Consider the following 24,049-nt stretch of genomic DNA (forward strand, 5'->3'; position numbering starts at 1 on the left):
CTTTTAATGAAACCTAAAGAAACCGGAGAAGGCAATGGCACCCTACTCCAGTACTCTTGCCTGGAAAATACCATAGACAGAGGAGCCTGGTAGGCTGCAGTCCATGGAGTCACAAAGAGTCGGACATGACTGAGTGACTTCACTTTCACTTTTCACTTTCATGCATTGGAGAAGGAAATGGCAACCCACTCGAGTGTTCTTGCCTGGAGAATCCCGGGGAAAAGGGAGCTTGGTGGGCTGCCATCTCTGGGGTCACACAGAGTCAGACACGACTGAAGTGACTTAGCAGCAGCAGCAGCAGCAGCAGCAGCAGCAAAGAAACCTAAAAAGACACACTTATTTAATCTTTTTATCATAAGCAAAACAACAGGTGGTGGTTGTTCTTGTTTAGTCCCCCAGTCATGTCCGACTCTGAAACCCCATAGACTATAGCCCACCAGGCTCCTCTGTCCAGGGAATTCTCCAGGCAAGAATACTGGAGTGGGTTCCAGTTCCTTCTCCAAGGGATCTTCCTGACCCAGGGATAGCACTCATCTTTCCCTACATTGGCAGGTGGATTCTTTGCTGCTGAGCCATCAAGGAAGTCTAAAACAACATGTACCAGGGCCTAAATTTCTTTTTAAAAATACATCTAACTAGAAAAATTGAGGTTGCCCCACCCACATTTAATACATTCTCTTGAATTATTCTTTATTTTCCTTCAACCCTTTATTGTCAGTATTAGTTTAAAATTCTTCTTGTAGCAAGTTACAGACCCAGGTTAAACTAACTGAAAGGAAAACAGGTAAATTTATTGGTCAACACTAGCAATGGCACTGAACCAACAACCCACAAGAAATATACAGGTGCTAGAACAAAGTCAAATTATTGACCACAATAAGGAGTTTCCCCCCTCTCTCCCTTCCTCTTTCTCTCTCTCTGAATACTGGCTCAACTATTTGTCTTCCTTAGTATACATAGCAGAAAATATAGGTACCCCAAATTCCCATGTTTACATATAATACTATTATAGAGACTGACTTTTTATATTTAGAACTAAAAATTCTTAAGTTTCCCCCAAACCCACAGTTTTGCAAAGCAACTATTCTCTAATCCTTATTTTAATTTTGCTCTGGGTTTCTTATTTTGACCTTAACTGTATAGGCATGCAAGTAAGAATCACCATATTTTTCAGAAAGAACAATGCCATGAAAAAACAAATTCGGCAAAAATAATTTGTACCTCAGATAAGCACTGTTCAGTTCAGTTCAGTTCAGTTCAGTCGCTCAGTCGTGTCCGACTCTTTGTGACCCCATGAATTGCAGTATGCCAGGCCTCCCTGTCCATCATCAACTCCTGGAGTTCACTCAAACTCACATCCATCGAGTCAGTGATGCCATACTCTGACAGAGGATGTCATCTCATCCTCTGTCATCCCCTTCTCCTCCTGCCCCCAATCCCTCCCAACATCAGTCTTTTCCAATGGGTCAACTCTTCGCATGAGGTGGCCAAAGTACTGGAGTTTCAGCTTTAGCATCATTCCTTCCAAAGAACATCCAGGGCTGATCTCCTTCAGAATGGACTGGTTGGATCTCCTTGCAGTCCAAGGGACTCTCAAGAGTCTTCTCAAACACCACAGTTCAAAAGCATCAATTCTTCGGTGCTCAGCTTTCTTCACAGTCCAACTCTCACATCCATACATGACCACTGGAAAAACCATAGCCTTGATTAGACGTTATTAGAGCAAGTAAAATAGAATTTTAAAATATATACTTGAAGACTCACACAAGAATATGGCAATCTTTTAAAAAATTACGTAGAGAGGACTTTTGATTCCAGATATAATGATTTACTTGGATTGATTAATACTAATCAATCCCTGCAACATGAATAATTGTAAAGCTGAACAAAATGTATGAAAACCCTATTTTTAGGCACCGGATGACTGGCAGCACATAAACCTTGAGGGAAGAGAAAGCCCATGAGATTAACCCCACAGTCACCCAGTTCTCAACCTGGAGATAATTTCCTAACTCTACTGACTTTTCTCACATGTTTTCCATCGTGTCTGAGTTTGACACAGTGGAAATTCACAGCTGTAATTCAGAGAGAAAATGGAAGTCCTAATGAGCTGAGGACAATACAGAAGGTTGAGCATAGAAGAACTGATCCTCTCGAATTGTGGTGCTGGAGAAGACCATTGAGAGTGCTGTGACTGCAAGGAGATCAAATCAGCCAATCCTACAGGACATCAACCCTGAATATTCATTGGAAGGACCATTACTGAAGCTGAAACTCCAAAACTTTGGCCAATGATGTGAAGGGCCCACTCACTGGAAAAGACCCCAATGCTGGGAAAGATTGAAGGCAAAAGGAGAAGGGAATGGTAGAGGATGAGATGATTAGATAGCATCACCAACTCAGTGAACATGAACTTGAGCAAACTCTGGGAAATAGTGGAGGACAGAGGAGACTGTCATGCTACAGTCCATGGGGTTGCAAACAGTCAGACACAACTTGACCATTGAACAAAAACAATAAGAGCAATGGACTGAGGAGGTAGATGTCAGGGTTTAGGGTAGCTGGAGCAGCTGAAATCTGAGGGCATCAGACAGGAAGAAGCTGTGGAAGGGTTAGATAGAAATTTATATGAGGGTTCAGGCAAGCCCTTCATTAAAGGCTGAGTTGTATATGTACAAGGTAAGCCTTCAGTAGACCTACCAGAAAACGGCTGGTATAGGGTTCAGAGCCAACATTAGGTATTGGACAGCAGTGGAAGTTTTGGTCTTGTCCAGATAGACAGTGTAGATCTATATATTTATAAAACACTAGGGGTATACTGGGAATCCAGGTGAGACATCACAAGGTTTAGAACAGATTTCTCTAGATTTGCCCAATAAAATGAAAAACCAAATCCTAACAACAACAACAACAAAAACTCAAGTAAGATATAATTTGGAGGAATTTGAATCCTGGGAAGTTGCAGTATCTTGGGAAATACTTTATACTTTTGTCAGATATACATTAACCATATGAAAACCATGCTTATAAAAACTCAAGGTGTTTAATAATTATTAAATTTTTTACTAGAACAAAATTAAGACACTTAGAAGGATATGGCAGAATCCATATTCTCTACAATTTATTATTCCAAATGTAGTATGTAATAATAAATTATATGATATACAAAGAAATAGGAAAATGTGATCCATAGACACAAGAAAGCAATCAACATAAACCAGCCCTGTGACAGGCTTATTGTTGACTTTAGCAAACAAAGCTGTTAAACAAACTATTGTGAATATATTCTAAGAACTCAAGAAAAATATAAACAAAAAATTAAAGGAAAATATAGTAATAAAAAGTAAACTGAAAGGAGTCCTTAGCAGGAAAAAATGAAAATTTAGAATAATAAAAGAACATTCTAGAGCTGCAAAAGTAATGAAATGAAAAAGAAAATCACTGCAAGTCACTGTTTATCAACAGAAGGGACAAGGACTCAGTAAATTTGATGATGGGTCAGTAGATATTACCCAATCTGAAGAATAGCAAGAAGAATAAAGAAAACTGAAGAGAGTAATAGTGACCTGCTGGAAGGCAGAAAGAATGGTCTAAACAGGTATGTAACCTGAGCCTTAGGAGCAGAAAAGATAGTAAATGTAACATAGTATTTGAGGCAATCAATTTTTCCTGGTTTTGATGCAAAACATTGATTTATGTATCCATAAACTCAACAAACACCAAATAGTATAAATGCAAAGAAAACAATATCATACTCAAATTACTAAAATATAACTATAAAGAGAAACTCTTGGAAAATAGAGAAAAGAGATTCATTACACACAAGAAGAAAACAATGAACTTATAGCTAACAATGATATAAATTATAATTGTTTTCTCATAAGAAATAATGTAAATCAGACAATAATGGAAGAAAAAATGTTAAGTGCTAAAAGAAAAAAAATGTTAACTCAGAATTCTGATCCAGTGAAACTATCCTTCAAAAATAAGAATGAATTATAAACATGTTAAAATATTAAATCTGATAGAATTCATTGCCCACAGAACTTCACAAAAGGTAAAAAAGGTGTTCTTCAAAATGAAGAAAAATAATGTAAGGTAGAAATCATGTCTATTGGAAGGTAGAAAGAATACTGGAAATGGTAGATAAAGAGGTAAAATAAATAACTACATTTTTATGGTCATAACTTTCTTAAAAGACATCTGACTCTAAGGCAAAATTAATAGTGCTGTAAGGTGGTGTTTATAACATGTGTTGAAGAAAACAACATGAAAATAAGAGTACAAAAATGGATATGTGGGTAAATGAAATTAAATGTCATGTTTTTTACATTTATCAAGAAGGAAATGGAAGGTGGAGACTATCAGATACGAAATGAATAGTGGGAAGTAGAAATCCATGCAATATTAAATTTACATAGAATTTGATAAGTTAGGCTGCATGTTGTTAGGCTTAGAGTAAAAATAACAACAAAACAACTTAATTACAAATGAATAGAAATAGATAAAATACAATTTACTGCTAAAAGCATTGAATTAGTCTCAAAGAAGTAGGAAAGGAATATAGAGTAATAAAAAGACAAAAGAATAAATGGAGCAGAAATATCAAAGGGGAAAAGGCAACCTACTAAATGCAAAAATATATTTTATAAATCATATACCTGATAAGAGGCTAATATCCAAAATAGATAAAGAACACATATAACTCAAAAACAGCAACAAATTCAACTAGAACCAGAGACCAAATTGCCAACATTAATTGGATCATTGAAAAATCAAAAGAGTTCCAGAAAAACATCTACTTCTGCTTTATTGACTATGCCAAAGCCTTTGACAATGTGGATCACAACAAACTGGAAAATTCTGAAAGAGATGGGAATACCAGACCACCTGACCTGCCTCTTGAGAAATCTGTATGCAGGTCAGGAAGCAACAGTTAGAACTGGACATGAAACAACAGACTGGTTCTAAATAGGAAAAGGAATATATCAAGGCTGTATATTGTCACCTTGCTTATTGAACTTATATGCAGAGTACATCATGCGAAATGCTGGGCTGGATGAGGCACAAGCTCGAATCAAGATTGGCAGGAGAAATATCCATAACCTCAGATATGCAGATGATACCACCCTTATGGCAGAAAGTGAAGAACTAAAGAGCCTCTTGATGAAAGTGAAAGACGAGAGTGAAAAAGTTAGCTTAAAGCTCAACATTCAGAAAACTAAGATCATAGCATCTGGTCCCATCACTTCATGGCAAATAGATGGGGAAACAATGGAAACACTGACAGACTTCATTTGTTTGGGCTCAGAATCACTGCAGCTGGTGACTGCAGCCATGAAATTAAAAGATGCTTACTCCCAGGAAGGAAAGTTATGACCAACCTAGATAGCATATTCAAAAGCAGAGACATTACTTTGCCAACAAAGGTCCATCTAGTCAAAGCTATGGTTTTTCCAGTAGTCATGTATGGATGTGAGTGTTGGACTATAAAGAAAGCTGAGCCCCGAAGAATTGATGCTTTTGAACTGTGGTGTTGGAAAAGACTCTTGAGAGTCCCTTGGACTACAGGGAGATTCAACCAGTCCATTCTAAAAGAAATCAGTCCTTAATATTCATTGGAAGGCCTGATTTCTGAAGCTGAAACTCCAACAGTTTGGCCACCTGGTGCAAAGAACTGACTTATTTGAAAAGACCCTGATACTGGGAAAGATTGAAGGCAGGAGGAGAACGGTGTGACAGAGGATGAGATGGTTGGATGGCATCATTAGCTCAATGGACATGAGTCTGACTAAACTCCTGAAATTGGTGATGGACAGGGAGGCCTGGTGTGCTGCATTCCATGCTGTCACAAAGAGGTGGACATGAGTGAGTGACTGAACTGAACTGAGGACATGAACAAAGAATTTTCCAATGAAGACACAGAGATAACCAACAGGTACATGAAGAGATGCTCAACATCACTAATAACCAGAGAAATGCAAATCAAAACCATAGTGAGATATTATCTTACACCACTTAGAATGACTATTCTCTAAAACTTAAGAAAGAACAAATGTTGGAGAAGATATGAGAAAAGGGAACACTCATACACTATTGGTGTTACTATAAATTGCTACTGCTACTGCTACTGCTAAGTCGCTTTAGTCGTGTCCGACTCTGTGCGACCCCATAGATGGCAGCCCACCAGGCTCCCCCATCCCTGGGATTCTCCAGGCAAAAACACTGGAGTGGGTTGCCATTTCCTTCTCCAGTGCATGAAAGTGAAAAGTGAAAGTGAAGTCGCTCAGTCGTGTCCAACTCCTAGCGACCCCATGGACTGCAGCCCACCAGGCTCCTCTATCCATGGGATTTTCCAGGCAAGAGTACTGGAGTGGGGTGCCATTGCCTTCTCTGACAAATTGCTACAACCACTATAAAAAACAGTATGGAGATATCTCAAAAAATTAAGAATAAAACTATCATATGACCCAGCTATCCCACTTTTCAGTATTTATCTGAAGCACACAAAAACACTAACTCAAAAATGTTGCATGTACTCCTATGTTCAATGCAGTGTTATTTACAATAGCCAAGATATGGAAACACATAAGTGTCCACTGATGGATGAATGGGGACAAATGAATAAAGAAGATGTGGTATATTATATGTATCCACACATACACATATATACATGTACATATTACATACACACACAATGGAATGTTACTTAGTTATATAAAAGAATGAAACCTTGCTATTTGCAACAACATGGATAGACCTACCTAAGGAGACAAAAGACCTGTATTCAAAAAAGTATAAGATACTGATGAAAAACATCAAAGACAACACAAACAAATAGAGAAATATACCATGTTCTTGGATTGGAAGAATCAATATTGTGAAAATGACCATACTACTAAAGCAATCTATAGATTCAATGTAATCACTATTAAATCACCAATGGCAATTTTCCACAGAATTAGAAGAAAATTTTAATTTGTATGGAAACACAAAAGACCTCATATTTCAAAGCAAACTGGAGAAACAAAAATGGGTCTGGGGAAATCAGGCTCTCTGGCTTCAGACTATACTATAAAGTTATAGTCATCAAAACAGTATGGTACTGGCACAAAAACAGAAATGTAGATTAATGAAACAGGATAGAAAGTTCAGAGATAAACCCACACATAAATGCACATATGGTCACCTAATCTATGACAAAGAGGGCAAGAATATCTAAGGAGAAAGTCTCTTCAATAAGTGATGCTGGGAAAACTTTACAGTTACATGTAAAAGAACAAAATTAGGACACTCCTTAACGCCATACACAAAATTAAACTAAAATGGAGTGAGGACTTAAACCTGGACACTATAAAACTCTTACAGGAAAACATAGGCAGAACACTCTGACATAAATCGCAGCAAGATCTTTTTCAATCTACTTCCAAGAGTAATGAAAATAAAATTAAAAAATAGGACCTAATTAAGGGCTTACCTGGTGGCCCAGTGGTGAAAAATTCACCTGCCAATGCAGGAGAGGTAGATTCAATCCCTGGTCGAGGATGAGCCTCTGGAGAAGGCAATGACAACCCACTCCAGTATTCTTGCCTGGAGAACTCCATGAAGCCTGGCATGCTACAGTTCATGGGGTTTCAAAGAGTCAGACACAGTAGCAACTGAACAACAGCAACCACATAATTAAACTTAAAAGCTTTTGCATAGCAAAGGAAACCATACACAAAATGAGAAGACAATCCTCAGAATGAGAAGAAGTATTTGAAAATGAAGCAATGGAGAGGGGATTAAATCTCCAAAATATACAAATAGCTCACACAGCTCAATATCAAAAAAATAAGCAACCCAGTCAAAAAATGGATAAATAGATATTTCTTCATAGAAGGCATACAGATGACTAAAAAGCAAATGAAAAGAAGCTCAACATCACTAATTATTACAGAAATGCAAATACAAAACTACAATGAGGTACAGCCTCACACAAGTCAGAATGGCCATCATTAAAAAGTCTACAAATAATGAACACGGGAGAGGCTGTGGAGAAAAGGGAACCCTTCTACTCTGTAGGAATTAAATTTATGCAGCCACTATGGAGAACAGTATGGAGGTACTTAAAAAACTAAAATGAGAGCTACCATATGTCCCAGCAATCCCAATGCTGCGCATATATATGGAAAGAAAACCATAACTTGAAAAGATACATGCACTCCAATGTTAATTGCCAACACTATTTATAATAGCCAAGACATGGAAGCAACCTAAATGTCCATTAACAGGGGAACGGATAAAGAAGATGAGGTACATTATATATAACGGAATATTGTGTGCTGTGTTTAGTAGTTCGGTCATGTCCAACTGTTTGTGACCCCATGAACTGTAGCCCGCCATGGGATTCTACATGCAAGAATACTGGAGTGAGTTACCATGCCCTCCTCCAGAGGATCTTCCCAACCCAGGATCAAACCCAGGCTTTCTGATTGCAGGAGGATTCTTTACCATCTGAGCCGACGGTTTCCCGGGAGACACCAGAGACACAGGTTCAATTCCTGTATCAGGAAGATCCCCTGGAGAAGGGAATGGCAACCCAATCCAGTATTCTTGCCTGCAGAATTGCATCCATCGGGTCACAAAGATTTGGACACAACTGATTGGCTAACACTAATGGAATATTACTTGGCCATTACAAAAAGAGAAAAAGAATCCTATTTGAAGCAACATGGATTGATCTAGAGATTGTCATACTGTGTAAAGTCAGACAGAGAAAGACAAATACCATATGATATCACTTATATGTGGAATTTTTTTAAAGGTACAAATGAACTAATCTATAAAACAGAAAGCTACAGATGTAGAAAGCAAACTTATGGTTACCAGGGATTAAGGGGTGGGGGGAGGGATAAATTGGAAGATTTGAACTGACATATGCACACTACTTTGGAGAAGGCAATGGCACCCCATTCCAGTACTTCTGCCTGGAAAATCCCATGGATGGAGGAGCCTGGTAGGCTGCAGTCCATGGGGTCGCTCAGAGTCCGACAGAACCGAGCGACTTCACTTTCACTTTTCACTTTCATGCATTGGAGAAGGAAATGGCAACCCACTCCAGTGTTCTTGCCTGGAGAATCCCAGGGACGGCGGAGCCTGGTGGGCTGCCGTCTACGGGGTCGCACAGAGTCGGACACGACTGAAGCAACTTAGCAGGAACAGCAGCAGCATACACACTACTATATGAAAAATAGATAATAATGACCTACTGTATAGTATGGGGAAATTTACTCAATACTCTGTAAAGCATCATATGGGAAAATAATCTTAAAAAGAGTGGATATATGTATATGTATAACTGATTCATTTTACTGTATACCTGAAACTAACACAAACTGTAAATCACATAAATGGTAATAAAAAAATTTAAATATATATATATAAACAAAAATTTAAAAAGCATATTCTATACATCAGCAATTAACACCAGAATTTAAAATATGCAAAACAATATTGCCAAAATATTAAATATCGGTGGTCATTCATTTAATTGAGCTATAGATTCAACACAATTCCAAATATAATTCTAACAGGCTTTTTTTGTCAGACACTGACAAGTTTATTCTAAAATTTATATAGAACACAAAGTCTTAGAATAGAAAGAAACAATTTTGAAAAAGAACAAAAGTCGGATAGCTTATCAGACTTAGTTGCTAAAGCTACACTAATCAAGGGAGTGATATTAGCATAAAGGTAAGCATACAGATCAGTGGAAAAGAATAGTGTTCAACAGTAGACCTGTACATATAAATCAATCCATTTCAACAAAAGTGCCCACATAATTTAATAAAATCAAGCTTTATCAGGAAAAAGATATTCATTATTTTCTAAGCACAGCAGCTGAAGATGGGAGGTAAAAGAATCCCTCCCACAGATTCAAAAATTCTGCCTTAAGGACTAATATAACTACCAAGAAGTCACAGATAATTGGGCAAAACAGAGATTAGTTCCACAATTGCCAGGCTTCCTGTATTTGATTCAAATCACTGAGTCACTCTTTCCCTGTATCTGATTTAAAGTAGCATATTAAAGGTTTTCCAACTGACTTGTAAATAATTAGCAGCCAAATTGCAGTTATATGTTTAAAAATACATATATGGGATGAGCAACATAAAAAGAGGAGGGGCTATTTTTTTTTAATCAAATGGATTTAGGTTTCACTAATCTACTTCCTTGTTTGATAATAGAACTTCCTGGCAGAAAAAAGAAATAATGTATTTGCATTCATTAGATCTAACCTGCCTCAGTCATGAGTGAAGGCCCTTTAACAGAAAATTGATTTTTATTTTCCATGATAAATAAGTGCATCTATATATAGAACATCAACTTTTGTCAAAAATATTATCTCTAAGTTATTTTTAATTGCATAGGCTCATTTTGGTAGAATCATTTCTTAATGAGATTTAGCTTGATTTGAGTAAGAAAAAAAAATAATTGTATAAATGCCTCATTTGTTCCTGCTCATTTGAAGAGCAGCCAAAGTAATACTGTCTCAAAGAGATGTTTTTTCCAAATGTGGTTTATGCAGTAATGTTATTCATGTTAACATTTCCAGTCATTATTACTACGAAGCTAAATATCACCAATATCCATTCATTTCTGTTCAACACAGAAGACGTGGGGCAAGTTTGAGAGGCCCTATATTGACCATATTCCATTTTCCCTTTATCTCCTCACAAAGTCCATGAAGTTTATTTCTTTGTTGTTGTTGCATCATATTTTGATAGTTGTCCATTTTTAAATGCCCTTCTTCCCAAATAACTGAAACACAAAAATAGTACAGGGAAGGAAAGTCATGTTAACACTGACCGCCCTTTAAATACAAAGGCTGTTACTGGTGGCAGATGGATTTTTGTCCTGAAGAGCTTCATCTTCTCTTTTTCTCCTGTCAAAACAAAATTAAGCTTTGGTAATTAAATATTTCAGTGAATTTGAATTGTGAAAAAAGCTAATTTGGACCTTAGACTATTTAGCATTTATTGCCTGTGAGAGAGAAAGGTGGATGCTTTAGCCTGAAGTATGTTAACTGTCTACAAAGTAATTTCAAGAGATAATTCTAAATCCTGCAATGTAATTTGAGTCCTCTGGATCAGGCAGGAATTCCCTGCTCTATTTATTTATACTATTTCACCAAATACATGTAAACAAAATCATGAACATATTCATTTTTATTCTCCCCTTTAACCAATTTTACCAATTTTATAAGTATCTAACTGGATTTTGTATTCACTGTTCCCATTTTTTTTTCTTTTAGAAACAGGCACATTATCATGGAATATGGAGAAGAAGTACAATACATAGGAATATAGGGAGTTCATTGCATATACAATTTTTTGCATTGTCTCAATGTTGAAACTGAGACATTTATGAATTGTGTCTCCAGGCATACTCTGCCATTACCATCATCATGTAACGGAGATGAATCATCATTAACGTGACTAAGGGTGGCAGAAATAAGCTTCAGAGAAAAGGACACAACTGTTGGAGTCTTCAAATTCCAAGATTCAATTAATACAAAAATACACTGCCTGAGCAATGGATACATCCTGGATAGTGAAGTCAAGTGGGCCTTAGGAAGCAACAAAGCTAGTGGAGGTGATGGAATTCCAGTAGAGCTATTTCAAATCCTAAAAGGATGCTGTGAAAGTACTGCATTCAACATGTCAGCAAATTTGGAAAACTCAGCAGTGACCATGGGACTGGAAAAGCTCAATTTTCATACCAATCCTTAAGAAAGGCAACGCATGCCAAGAATGCTCAAACTATTGCACTCATCTCACACACTAGTAAAGTAATGTTCAAAATTCTCCAAATCAGGCTTCAACAATACATGAATCGTGAACTTACAGATGTTCATGCTGGATTTAGAAAAAGGCAAAGGAAACAGAGGTCAAATTGCCAGCATCTGTTGGATCATTGAAAAAGCAAAAGATTTCCAGAAAAACATCTATTTCTGCTTTATTGACTATGTCAAAGCCTTCGATTGTGTGGATCACAAAAACTGCGGAAAATTCTGAAAGAGATGGGAATACCAGACCACCTGACCTGCCCCTTGAGAAATCTGTATGCAGGTCAGAAAGCAGCAGTTAGAACTGGACATGGAACAACAGACTGGCTCAAAATTGGGAAAGGAGTATGTCAAGGCTGTATATTGCCATCCTGCTTAACTTATACACAGAGTACATCATATGAAACACTGGGCTGGAGGAAGCACAAGCTGGAATCAAGATTGCCAGGAGAAACATCTATAACCTCAGATATGCAGATGACACCACCCTTATGGAAGAAAGTGAAGAAGAACTAAAGAACATCTTGATGAAAGTAAAAGATGAGAGTGAAAAAGTTGGCTTAAAGTTAAACATTTAGAAAACTCAGATTATGGTATCCAGTTCCATTACTTCATGGCAAATAGATGGGGAAATAGTGGAAACAGTGACAGACATTTTTTGGATGGGAGCCTCCAAAATCACTGCAGATGGTGACTGCAGCCATGAAATTAAAAGACGCTTACTCCTTGGAAGGAAAGCTATAACCGACCTAGACAGCATATTAAATAGCAGAGACATTTCTTTGCCAACAAAGGTCCGTCTAGTCAAGGCTATGGTTTTTCCAGTAGTCATGTATGGATGTGAGAGTTGGCCTATAAAGAAAGTTGAGCATCGAAGAATTGATGCTTTTGAACTGTGGTGTTTGAGAAGACTCTTGACTTCTTGGACTGCAAGTCCAAGTCCAAGTCCCTTGGACTGCAAGGAGATCCAACCAGTCCATCCTAAAGGAGATCAGTCCTGAGTGTTCATTGGAAAGACTGATGCTGAGGCTGAAACTCCAACAGTTTGGCCACCTGGTACGAAGAGCTGACTCATTTGAAAAGACCCTGATGCTGGGAAAGATTTAAGGTGGGAGGAGAAGGAGATGACAGAGGATGAGATGGTTGGATGACATCACCGATGCGATGGGTATTAGTTTGGGTAGACTCTGGGAGTTGGTGATGGACAGGGAGGCCTGGCTTGCTGCAGTCCATTGGGTCACAAAGAGTCAGACACAACTGAGCAACTGAACTGAACTGAACTGAACTGAAGGTGTTGTCTTAGAAGCCATTCAAATAAGCATTGCCCATAGCATTTTCTTATATGGCAACATGTTGCTCATAATGGCAATATTGAAGAAAATACTTCTTCAGTATATGTCATACAACACCACAGACTGTCAGAGAAACAGATTAAGCAGAGTTTAAAGGTAGCATTTGGAAAACAAAGGGACAAAACATTAGGAATTATGCAATCATTTACACATGACTGTTGCAAAAGTCTTATGTTTATATCTTTACTGCAATTTTAGACTATGTTTACATTGTAAAGAGGACATAACTCCTCTGTGTTGGGTTTTATAGAGGGTTTTTTCAGACATTTACATTAGGAATTTAGTTTTGAAATAAGCATCATTCCCAAATTATGCCAATGTTGTATATTAAAATGAAATTTGTCTCCAAACCCCGAAATGGCTCTGATGGTTATTAACCCAAATCAAGTACTGGAATACTGCAATTTTTAAAAACCAAGTTGACAGTTTTTGAAAGGAGACAGTCACTTACTGTAGATCAAATTTTAATGCATTTACTTAATCTGCCATCATTTCAAGAGCTTTGTCAAATGTTTCCTATTTTCCGATTAAAAAGAAAACAGTATCACATTAAAAGAAATCTCTGTAGAGTGATATTTGCAGAAATGTACTCAGTTGAGCTTATTTATGTTAACTCTTCACTTCCAAACACTTTTTGCATTTTATCAGTTGTTTAGTCAGTTTAGTCGCTCAGTTGTGTCCGACTCTTTGCAACCCCATGAATTGCAGCAGGCCAGGCCTCCCTGTCCATCACCAACTCCCGGAGTTCACTCAGACTCACGTCCATTGAGTCAGTGATGCCATCCAGCCATCTCATCCTCTGGCGTCCCCTTCTCCTCATGCCCACAATCTCTCCCAGCATCAGAGTCTTTTCCAATGAATCAACTCTTCGGATGAGGTGGCCAAAGTACTGGAGTTTCAGCTTTAGCATCACTCCTTCCAAAGAAATCCCAGGGCTGATCTCCTTCAGAATGGACTGGTTGGATCTCCTTGCAGTCCAAGGGACTCTCAAGAGTCTTCTCCAACACCACAGTTCAAAATCATCAATTCTTCAGTGTTCAGCCTTCTTCACAGTCCAACTCTTACATCCATACATGATCACAGGAAAAACCATAGCCTTGACTAGACGGACCTTTGTTGGCAAAGTAATGTCTCTGCTTTTCAATATGCTGTCTAGGTTGGTCATAACTTTCCTTCCAAGGAGTAAGTGTCTTTTAATTTCATGGCTGCAGTCACCATCCGCAGTGATATTGGAGCCCAAAAAAATAAAGTCTGACACTGTTTCTACTGTTTCCCCATCTATTTCCCATGAAGTGATAGAACCGGATGCCATGATCTTCATTTTCTGAATGTTGAACTTTAAGCCAACTTTTTCACTCTCCACTTTCACTTTCATCAAGAGGCTTTTTAGTTCCTCTTCACTTTCTGCCATAAGGGTGGTGTCATCTGCATATCTGAGGTTATTGATATTTCTCCCGGCAATCTTGATTCCAGCTTGTGCTTCTTCCAGTCCAGCGTTTCTCATGATGTACTCTGCATATAAGTTAAATAAGCAGGATGACAATATACAGCCATGACGTACTCCTTTTCCTATTTGGAACCAGTCTGTTGTTCCATGTCCAGTTATTTTAGTCATCACAGCATCTCCATAACATACTCCATGGTGTGTAGAAATTAGCATTTCCATTTTCCAGCTGAGTAATTGAGAAAAAAGATAACTCTTTTCTGGGGTCACTCAGATGAGAACTAGCCTAAATACCTAAACAGAATTTATGGCCAAGACACTTAGAATTCCTAAAACACATTATGCTACTCCTTTGAGCTTTTCTTTCATGAATTGTGTGTGAACAAAATCCTACCATTATATAGCACTTAAAGTTTACAGAAATCTTTAGCATTCATCATTACACATAATCCTTACAACTGTGTAAAGATATACATTTTTATCCCATTTTGCTCATTAGAAAAAAAAAATGGAAGCTTGAAAGAGATAAATTGACTTTTCTAAGGTCACAGATATGATAATTGGCAGAGCTAGTCTAGAAGGCCAGGTGGATTTCAAAGCCAGCATTCTTTCCTACTCCCTATGATTATAGTTGCCTTGTCTTGAGTCCTTGCTGTCTCTGCCTGTAAAAGCATATTTTTTACTTCAAGATCTATCTCAATACCACCTACCACACAAAGCTCCTAATGCCTCAACGTTCCCACAAGCAATCGATATAAATGTCTTAAATAGAATAATAAGATGTGGCTTATCTCTTTTTCTAGAATAAAGCAGTAAAAGGAAAGAACTGGTGAGTCTTGCATACAGTACTTGTTCCAAAGACATATTATATTTAATATGAATTAATGGATAAATTAATGGAATTGTTGCTGCTGCTGCTGCTGCTAAGTCGCTTCAGTTGTGTCCGACTCTGTGCGACCCCTGAGACGGCAGCCCACCAGGCTCCCCCGTCCCTGGGATTCTCCAGGCAAGAACACTGGAGCAGGTTGCCATTTCCTTCTCCAATGTATGAAAGTGAAAAGTGAAAGTGAAGTCGCTCAGTTGTTTCCAACTCTGAGTGACCCCATAGACTGCAGCCTACCAGGCTCTTCCATCCATGGGATTTTCCAGGCAAGAGTACTGGAGTGGGCTGCCATTGCCTTCTCCAATGGAATTGTTCACCAAAGGAAATAATTGTTTTTTAATATTTACATATCAACACTCATAATAGTTGACAGGATGTTTCCTAGAGGCCTCCCCTCCAGGAAAAAAGAACATCTGGTTCTACTCTGGCCTTGGGATAAGAGAAGGCAGGGGTACATGTCTATGGTAAGGAGCAAGGTGGGAACTGAGTCCCAGTCCATATGAGGGTGGTGCAGGACACCTGGCAAGTTCTGAACATTCAAATCAGAGGGAGCAAGCAGGGATAAATCCCCGATGCTATAGAACTGTATATACTCCTGCCATAACAGAAGCTTACTTGGTAACCAAGTATTTTTACGAACCAAGAGATATTCCTCCTGTCTTAGCAACTTATCTACACAGGTCCCAAAGCATCTCATGTGTCTAAATCATCCTTAGTGTTTGTAGTCTCTGGTAGGCAGAAGTTAAGAGGAGAAGGGGACGACAGAGGATGAGATGGCTGGATGGCATCACTGACTCGATGGACGTGAGTTTGAGTGAACTCCAGGAGTTAGTGATGGACAGGAAGGCCTGGTGTGCTGCAATTCATGGGGTCGCAAAGAGTCGGACACGACTGAGACTGAACTGAAATGAACTGAACAGAAGACAGAAGAGGACTTGCACGCTTGTAATCTCACTTGACTCTAAGGTCATTGACAGCCAGGGCTGTGTCTTGGATCACCACTATGTTGCTGGTACAAAGTAAAATGCCTGACACTTTAGGGATACTCAACACCTTTAAAAATAATAAGCAAAACCCCAGATTACCATAGAGGAGTAGGGGTTCTCTGTGGAAAACCAACTTGCCCTCCTCCCAAAATGCTTTGTGGGGTGAGATTAGCTTGATAATTTCCCCATGGCAGCCCCTGGCCCTTCATCTTGAAGACAGTGAAGCCTTGTCTGTTAGCACACATACAATAATCTGTCTCTCAGCTGCAGACTTGTATTAACTGAACTCACAAAACATTAAATAAAACCAGAGTGACAAGTGACTTATTTTAGTATAAAATCTACTTAATTCAGTTTCTCAATTCTAGCTGACACATTATTTCCCTAAAGACAAAATGTATGAGAAGTCCAAACATTTCCTTAATGAGAATACAATTGAAAACTTGGATATTCATATAAAGCCACCATCTCCTATAGGGACAGTCTTGACAAAAGAGCCAGGAATAGTCAAAATCATTAACCAAAGATCTTTTTCCACTAAACCAGACTGTGCCAACGTGGATCTAGTCCCCTTTTACCTTTCTCTTTTTCTTTGTCCTAGAGGCTGTTTTAACTGATATTAACATACTAAATTGAAAGTGAAGTGAAGTGAAGTTTCTCAGTCGTGTCCAACTCTTTGCAACCCCATGGACTGGACCTGCCAGGCTCCTCCATCCATGGGATTTTCCAGGCAAGATTACTGGAGTGGGTTGCCATTTCCTTCTCCAGGGGATCTTCCCAATCCAGGGATCGAACCCAGGTCTCCTGCATTGCAGGCAGACTCTTCACCATCTGAGCCACAAGAGAAGCATACTAAATTGAGTTACTATCAAATCTTACATACCTAGGAGAGTTACTATCAAATCTTATAGACCTAAGAGCTAGTCTGTCTCTTTGGCAGTTCTGTGGATTTCTCAGCTCAACTGACATTAAATTTTACTCAGAGCAATTAGATTTTCCTTATTTCAAAGTTCCTAGGGAAAGGCCCACTGTATCATGATGTCATAACAATTAGATAAAAGAAAAACTAATAAGAGGAAAAAATGTTTCCCAGTAGGTAGAGAGTCAAATTTGTACAATCTTCAGAGGAGTCTAATTGCATCTGTGCCTTGCCTGAGTCTGTGGTGCCCTCCTGACATCACAGATAAAGCTAGTTAGTTCCCTAGTTAGTTCATCCAGCCCACCCAGGTCTATGATCACAGCCAAAGGAGATCTAAGTTCCTGCCCCACAAGCTGGATTTTTGCATCACTTGGTGTTCGGTTTTCTCTCTCCCTACTAGAGTATGGCAAGTGGCATGTCACATTGCTAGTGACTGTACTTCAGTAGCAGATGTTCTATGAAATGAGGGACACAGGCAGCCTGACATGACCTGATAGAGAGGGACCTGGGGGAAAAAGTAATTTGACCTCACTTTTCTCCTTAACTCTAACTTCCCTCTAACACTCTTCTGTCTGTCTCTTAGGGTAAAGATCAAGGTAAAGATCCAAGGGGCAAAGATTCAAGATGCCTATCTGAAATGGTAGATAAAAATGCAAATAAGACATCAGTTTCCTTTCTTTCAGGATGAAAATAACAATATCTACAGAATTATTGTAATAAGTAAATGAGCTAGTTCATGGAATAATACTTCACAAAGCACCTGGTATATCAGATGAGATCAGCTCAGATCAGTCACTCAGTCATGTCCGACTCTTTGCGACCCCATGAATCGCAGCATGCCAGGCCTCCCTGTCCATCACCAACTCCCGGAGTTCACTCAGACTCACGTCCATCGAGTCAGTGATGCCATCCAGCCATCTCATCCTCTGTCATCCCCTTCTCCTCCTGCCCCCAATCTCTCCCAGCATCAGAGTCTTTTCCAATGAGTCAACTCTTCACGTGAGGTGGCCAAAGTACTGGAGTTTCAGCTTTAGCATTATTCCTTCCAAAGAGCTTTAGCTATGACTGCTACCATTCTTGCCGGTGTTATTAACACAACCACTACCCCCAATCCACCTCTCTGCCCTTTTCACTTTGAATAATCCTGTCAGTTAAACTCCATCTTCCTGAGGTTGGATTCTTGTTCATAAACCCTGGTTTGTAAGTTTGCCTTCATACCTGGTGATCCAAATGATGGATGGTGGGTCCTTGCCTTCCAGATTCCCCATAGCTGGGTTCCGCTAACAATGATCACATCCTAACTTCACTGAAGAGAACAGCTTCACTGAATTACCCACTGATGAACTATGCTACACCTGCTGAATATTATAATTTTATACTATGAGTTTAGGTAGGAGGACTCAGTTTCAGACTTACCCCATGTCTTTGTCCTAATTGGCTACAGTTGATAATCATAGTCCAAGATATAAAAAGGACAAGAGTTTTGTTTTTAAATTCTTAGTGCTATTCAGAGCCATATGTACTACCTTAGCATTTAAGAGTGACATTTAGAGAATGAAAGGATGCACCATTAGGAAGTATGGGTCTGTATCCAAATGAATACAAATACAAACACAAAATGCCTTGGTTATTCCCTGTTTCCTTCCGAAGTCTATGGTTTATGGGTGAAAGCTTCATTGGCCACAGAAACCATTCTGGAAGGATCATTACCAACTGCATAAAGTTTGACAGTTAAAACATATTAGGTGATTGTTGGCCATAACTCACTGAAAATATGACCATAAGTGGAGCAAAGCTGAGACTTGAGGACTGTTCTGAGACTCTGAATACCAACAACATATTTGAATCCAGTAATTTACTGTTGCCAGCTTAGGATGGCTCTATGAAATGCTTTAAATTCAATTGCTGGCTGGAGTGGTCATTTGATGGGTGAGAGATTTTTGTTTTATTTCCAACAGGTGTATTTGTATGTATTGGTTTTCTTTCCTTCATAATAAGATTCCACTATCGCTTTTCTACCCGCAAAGCCCTTCTCTCCTCTGTCCGGCTTGTAGTGTTAGTAAATGGTATGCAAAATGGTTTTATCTTTACTCTAGGAGTTTGCCCTCCAAATGAAGCTCAAAGGCTAGCTTTGTTTTCTCAAGAACTGTGAATCTAATAGGAATCTAACAGGCTGAGCTTCACAGGGATGATAAAAGGGTGAACCTGAGAGAGGAAGACATTTATCACTTAACCTGGGCGCTTGAAATTGCCTAAGTGGATATAATTTATACCCCAGGATTTCTCAGTTTGATTTAATTTCTTACACTTTAAAAGGCTGGCTTAATCTGATATATTTTCCATGGAAGGTAACATTACAAAATTGTAATTGGGAGTATATAAATAACAATGTCTATAATAAAGGGTAATCAGAATATGTGAAATCTTCCAGTGCTGCAAATTCCTGGCTTAAGGTCTTGCATGTACGTTTGCCAAGCTTCAATGTGGCCATGAAATAAACCAAAAAGAAAGCATAATTATGAATTGTATTGATGCTGTGACTCACAGTATGATCGCATCCTTTGAAAAACGTAAAATGGCATTACAATTTAGTGTGTATAAACATGGAGGAATAAATGAATTTAAGTATTTTAATGTGGAGAAATATAGCTATTTCAGCCATTTGTCAATAACTCAAATGAATTCTGTGGCCTTTCTTTGATCTGTTGATTAAGGATTTTAAGTGGTGAAGAAATCACTCGAAACTAATAGGATTTCCCTGTCAGTATGCAGAAGCACTGCTCTCAGTGTTTTAGCTAAAACACAAAATCTAGAGGAAAAATGTTTTCTGCACCCATTTAACTAGTAATTCATAATGTAGCAGATAGACACTAATCAGCTGTGTGATCTCAGACCATTCACTTAGTCTATTCTTCAACTGTGAAATAAAAGCTTTGGGTAAGACCATCTATATCCCCTCATAACTATTAAGTTAAAAATTCTAGGGTACTTAAACCTGACTTCCTATAGAGTGGCAGGACAGTTTCAATCTCTTGCAAACCAAGTTCAAATGAACAATTATATACTATATTTTTGGTGGATGATTTGGTCTACAATTTCATTACCTAAGTTTTTTCAAGGGCTAAAAAAGAGCTCAAGGGTCTTCTCCATAACCAAAGATATTCAGTTCCAATACATATGTCAATATTCTTTGGAACATATCACCTCAACACTTTGTTATAGTTGAAGAACCCGTAAACCAAAGGCACTCAACCCTACAGTGACTTAGTCTGTGATGTGTGTCTTATAGTTAAACATCTACTTATTGTAGGTATTCCTTGCTGGACCATAATTATCTGCCCTGATTAGATCCCTTCTTCTGAGAAATTTGAATAAAAAATAAGAAACATAGAATGTATAGTAGCACAGATGGAAAGACATGTGGAAACTCTGCAATGAACTGGAGCCATGAGACAGGAGGAACCATGTGTAAATGAAAGCAGAAGGTAGCCTGATCTCGATAGCAGTAACAGTAGAGAAAGAATTACAGAGAATGTGAAACTGACATGGAGATAATACATTACTAGAATTATTGTTGGACCACTGTGTTAGTCACTCAGTCATGTCTGACTCTTTGTGACCCCACGGACTGTAGCCCAACAGGCTCTTCTGTCCATGGTTATCTCCAGGCAAGAATATTGGAGTGGGTTGCCATTTTCTTCTCCAGTGTAGGACCACTAGAGCAGCTTTCATTCTTACCGACTTCCAGTTCTCCATGAGGCCTGATTATGTATCTACCTGATTATGTATCTGTTGAACAAAGTTCAACACATTGTTCAACACTTCCATGACTCCTCCATGTGAATCCAGACCAAAAACTCATATCATGAAAAGAAACTTTCATATCTTTCTATCCTTTGCAACCTGAAAGAGTACAACACAAGTAAGGTTCAAAAAGTGGAATAAGTCAGAGAAAGACAAATACTATATGATATCACATACATGTGGAATCTAAAAAAATACAACAAACTAGTGGAGAAGGAAATGGCAACCCACTCCAGTGTTCTTGACTGGAGAATCCCAGGGATGGGGGAGCCTGGTGGGCTGCCGTCTATGGGGTCGCACAGAGTCGGACATGACTGAAGCAACTTAGCAGTAGCAGCAGCAGTGAATATAACAAAAAAGAAGCAGACTCACAGATATAGAGAACAATCTAGTGGTTACCAAGGGGAGAAGGAAGGGGGGAGGCAATTAAGAGGTACAAACTATTAGGTATAAAATAAGCTAAAAGCATATGCTGTACCACACAGGGGGTTTGGCCAATATTTTATAATAACTATAAATGGAATGAAAGTCGCCCAGTCTTGTCCGACTCTTTGTGACCCCATGGACTGTAGCCTGCCAGGCTCCTTTGTCCATGGGGATTCTCCAGGCCAGAATACTGAAATGGGCAGCCCTTCCCTTCTCTAGAAGATGTTCCCAAACCAGGGATCGAACCCAAGTCTCCCGCATTGCAGGGGGATTTATTACCATCTGAGCCTCCAGGGAAGCCTGCCTATAAACGGAGTATAACCTTTAAAAACTGTGACTCACTATATTGTGCACCTGTAACATATAATATTCTACATCAACTATACTTCAAATGTGTGTGCACTAAGTTGCCTCAGTTGTGTACAACTCTTTGCAACACTATAGATTGTAGCCTGCCAGGCTCCTCTGTCCATGGGATTTTTAAGACAAGAATACTGGAGTACATTGCCATTTTCTCCTCCAGGGGATATTCCCAACCCAGGGATGGAACCCTCATCTCATGTGTCTCCTGCATTGGCAGGAAGGATCTTTATCACTAGCTCCACCTACATCAGCTATACTTCAAATATATACACATATATTTCAAAAACCCTGTATACGAGACAGCAAAAGAGACACTGATGTATAGAACAGTCTTTTGGACTCTGTAGGAGAGGGAGAGGGTGGGATGATTTGGGAGAATGGCATCAAAACATGTATAATATCATATATGAAACAAGTTGCGAGTCCAGGTTCGATGCACAATATTGGATGCTTGGGGCTGGTGCACTGGGACGACTCAGAGGGATGGTATGGGGAGGGAGGAGGGAGGAGGGTTCAGGATGGGGAACACATGTATACCTGTGGTGGATTCATTTTGATACATGGCAAAACCAATACAATATTGTAAAGTTAAAAAATAAAAAAATTTAAAAAAACCTTAAAAAAAATATATATATATAATCCAAATAAATAACTACATAATAAAATCAATGGTTGTATCTGGTCCACTTCAATTCAGTTGCTCAGTGGTGTCCAACTCTTTCTGACCACATGGACTGCAGCACACCAGGGCTCCCTGTCCATCACCAACTCCAGGAGTTTATTCAAACTCATGCCCATTGAGTCAGTGAGGCCATCCAACCATTTCATCCTCTGTCATCCCCTTCTCCTCCCGCCGTCAATCTTTCCCAGAATCAGGGTCTTTTCAAATGTGTCAGCTGTCCACATCAGGTGGCCAAAGTATCAGAGTTTCAGTTTCAGCATCAGTCCTTCCACTGAACACTCAGGACTGATCTCCTTTAGGATGGACTTGTTCGATCTCCTTGCAGTCCAAGAGACTCTCAAGAGTCTTCTCCAACACCGCAGTTCAAAAGCATCAATTCTTTGGCGCTCAGCTTTCTTTATAGTCCAACTCTCACATCCAAAGATGACTACTGAAAAACCATAGCTTTGACCAGACAGACCTGTGTTGGCAAAGTAATGTCTCTGCTTTTTAATATGCTGTCTAAGTTGGTCATAACTTCTCTTCCAAGGAGCAAGCATCTTTTAAATTCATGGCTGCAGTCACCATCTGCAGTGATTTTGGAGTCCAAAAAAATAAAGTCTGCCACTGTTGCCACTGTTTCTCCATCTATTTGACATAAAGTGATGGGACTGGATGCCATGATCTTAATTTTCTGAATGTTGAGCTTTAAGTCAACATTTTCACTCTGGTCTTTCACTTTCATCAAGAAGCTCTTTAGTTCTTCTTCACTTTCTGCCATAAGGGTGGTGTCATCTGCATATCTGAGGTTATTGATATTTCTCCCACCAATCTTTATATCAGCTTACGCTTCATCCAGCCCAGAGTTTCTCATGATGTACTCTGCATATAAGTTAAATAAACACAGTGACAATATACATACTTGACGTACTCCTTTCCCAATTTGGAACCAGTCTGTTGTTCCATGTCCAGTTCTAACTGTTGCTTCCTGACCTGCATACAGATTTCTCAGGAGGCAGGTCAGATGGTCTGGTATTCCCATCTCTTTCAGAATTTTCCAGTTTGTTGTGATCCACAGAGTCAAAGGCTTTGGCATAGTCAATAAAACAGAAATAGATGTTTTTCTGTAACTCTCTTGTTTTTTCAATGATTCAGCAGATGTTGGCAATTTGATCTCTGGTTCCTCTGCCTTTTCTAAATCCAGCTTGAACATCTGGAAGTTCACGATTCACATACTGTTAAAGCCTGGCTTGGAGAATTTTGAGCATTACTTTACTAGTGAGATGAGTGCAATTTTGTGGCAGTTTAAGCATTCTTTGGCATTGCCTTTCTTTGAGATTGGAATGAAAACTGAGCTTTTCCAGTCCTGTGGCCACTGCTG

At 38.9% G+C, this 24,049-nt stretch overlaps 1 long non-coding RNA gene across 1 annotated transcript; it reads right to left on the minus strand.

The window, feature by feature from the left end:
• Positions 1-692: 692 nt before the first annotated feature.
• On the minus strand, positions 693-18,740 carry LOC147380067 (uncharacterized). The gene is made up of 3 exons (XR_015169098.1): positions 18,633-18,740; positions 10,852-10,927; positions 693-1,686 (listed from the first exon to the last, which is right to left on the minus strand). It is a non-coding gene; the product is annotated as an uncharacterized LOC147380067 (long non-coding RNA).
• Between the last annotated feature and the right edge of the window lie 5,309 nt (positions 18,741-24,049).

The sequence above is a fragment of the Bos grunniens genome, chromosome 1 (genome assembly GCF_055505025.1).
Source record: "Bos grunniens cultivar Pamir isolate PY7600 chromosome 1, Bosgru_T2T1.0, whole genome shotgun sequence".
In the NCBI taxonomy this organism is placed as follows: Eukaryota; Metazoa; Chordata; class Mammalia; order Artiodactyla; family Bovidae; genus Bos; species Bos grunniens.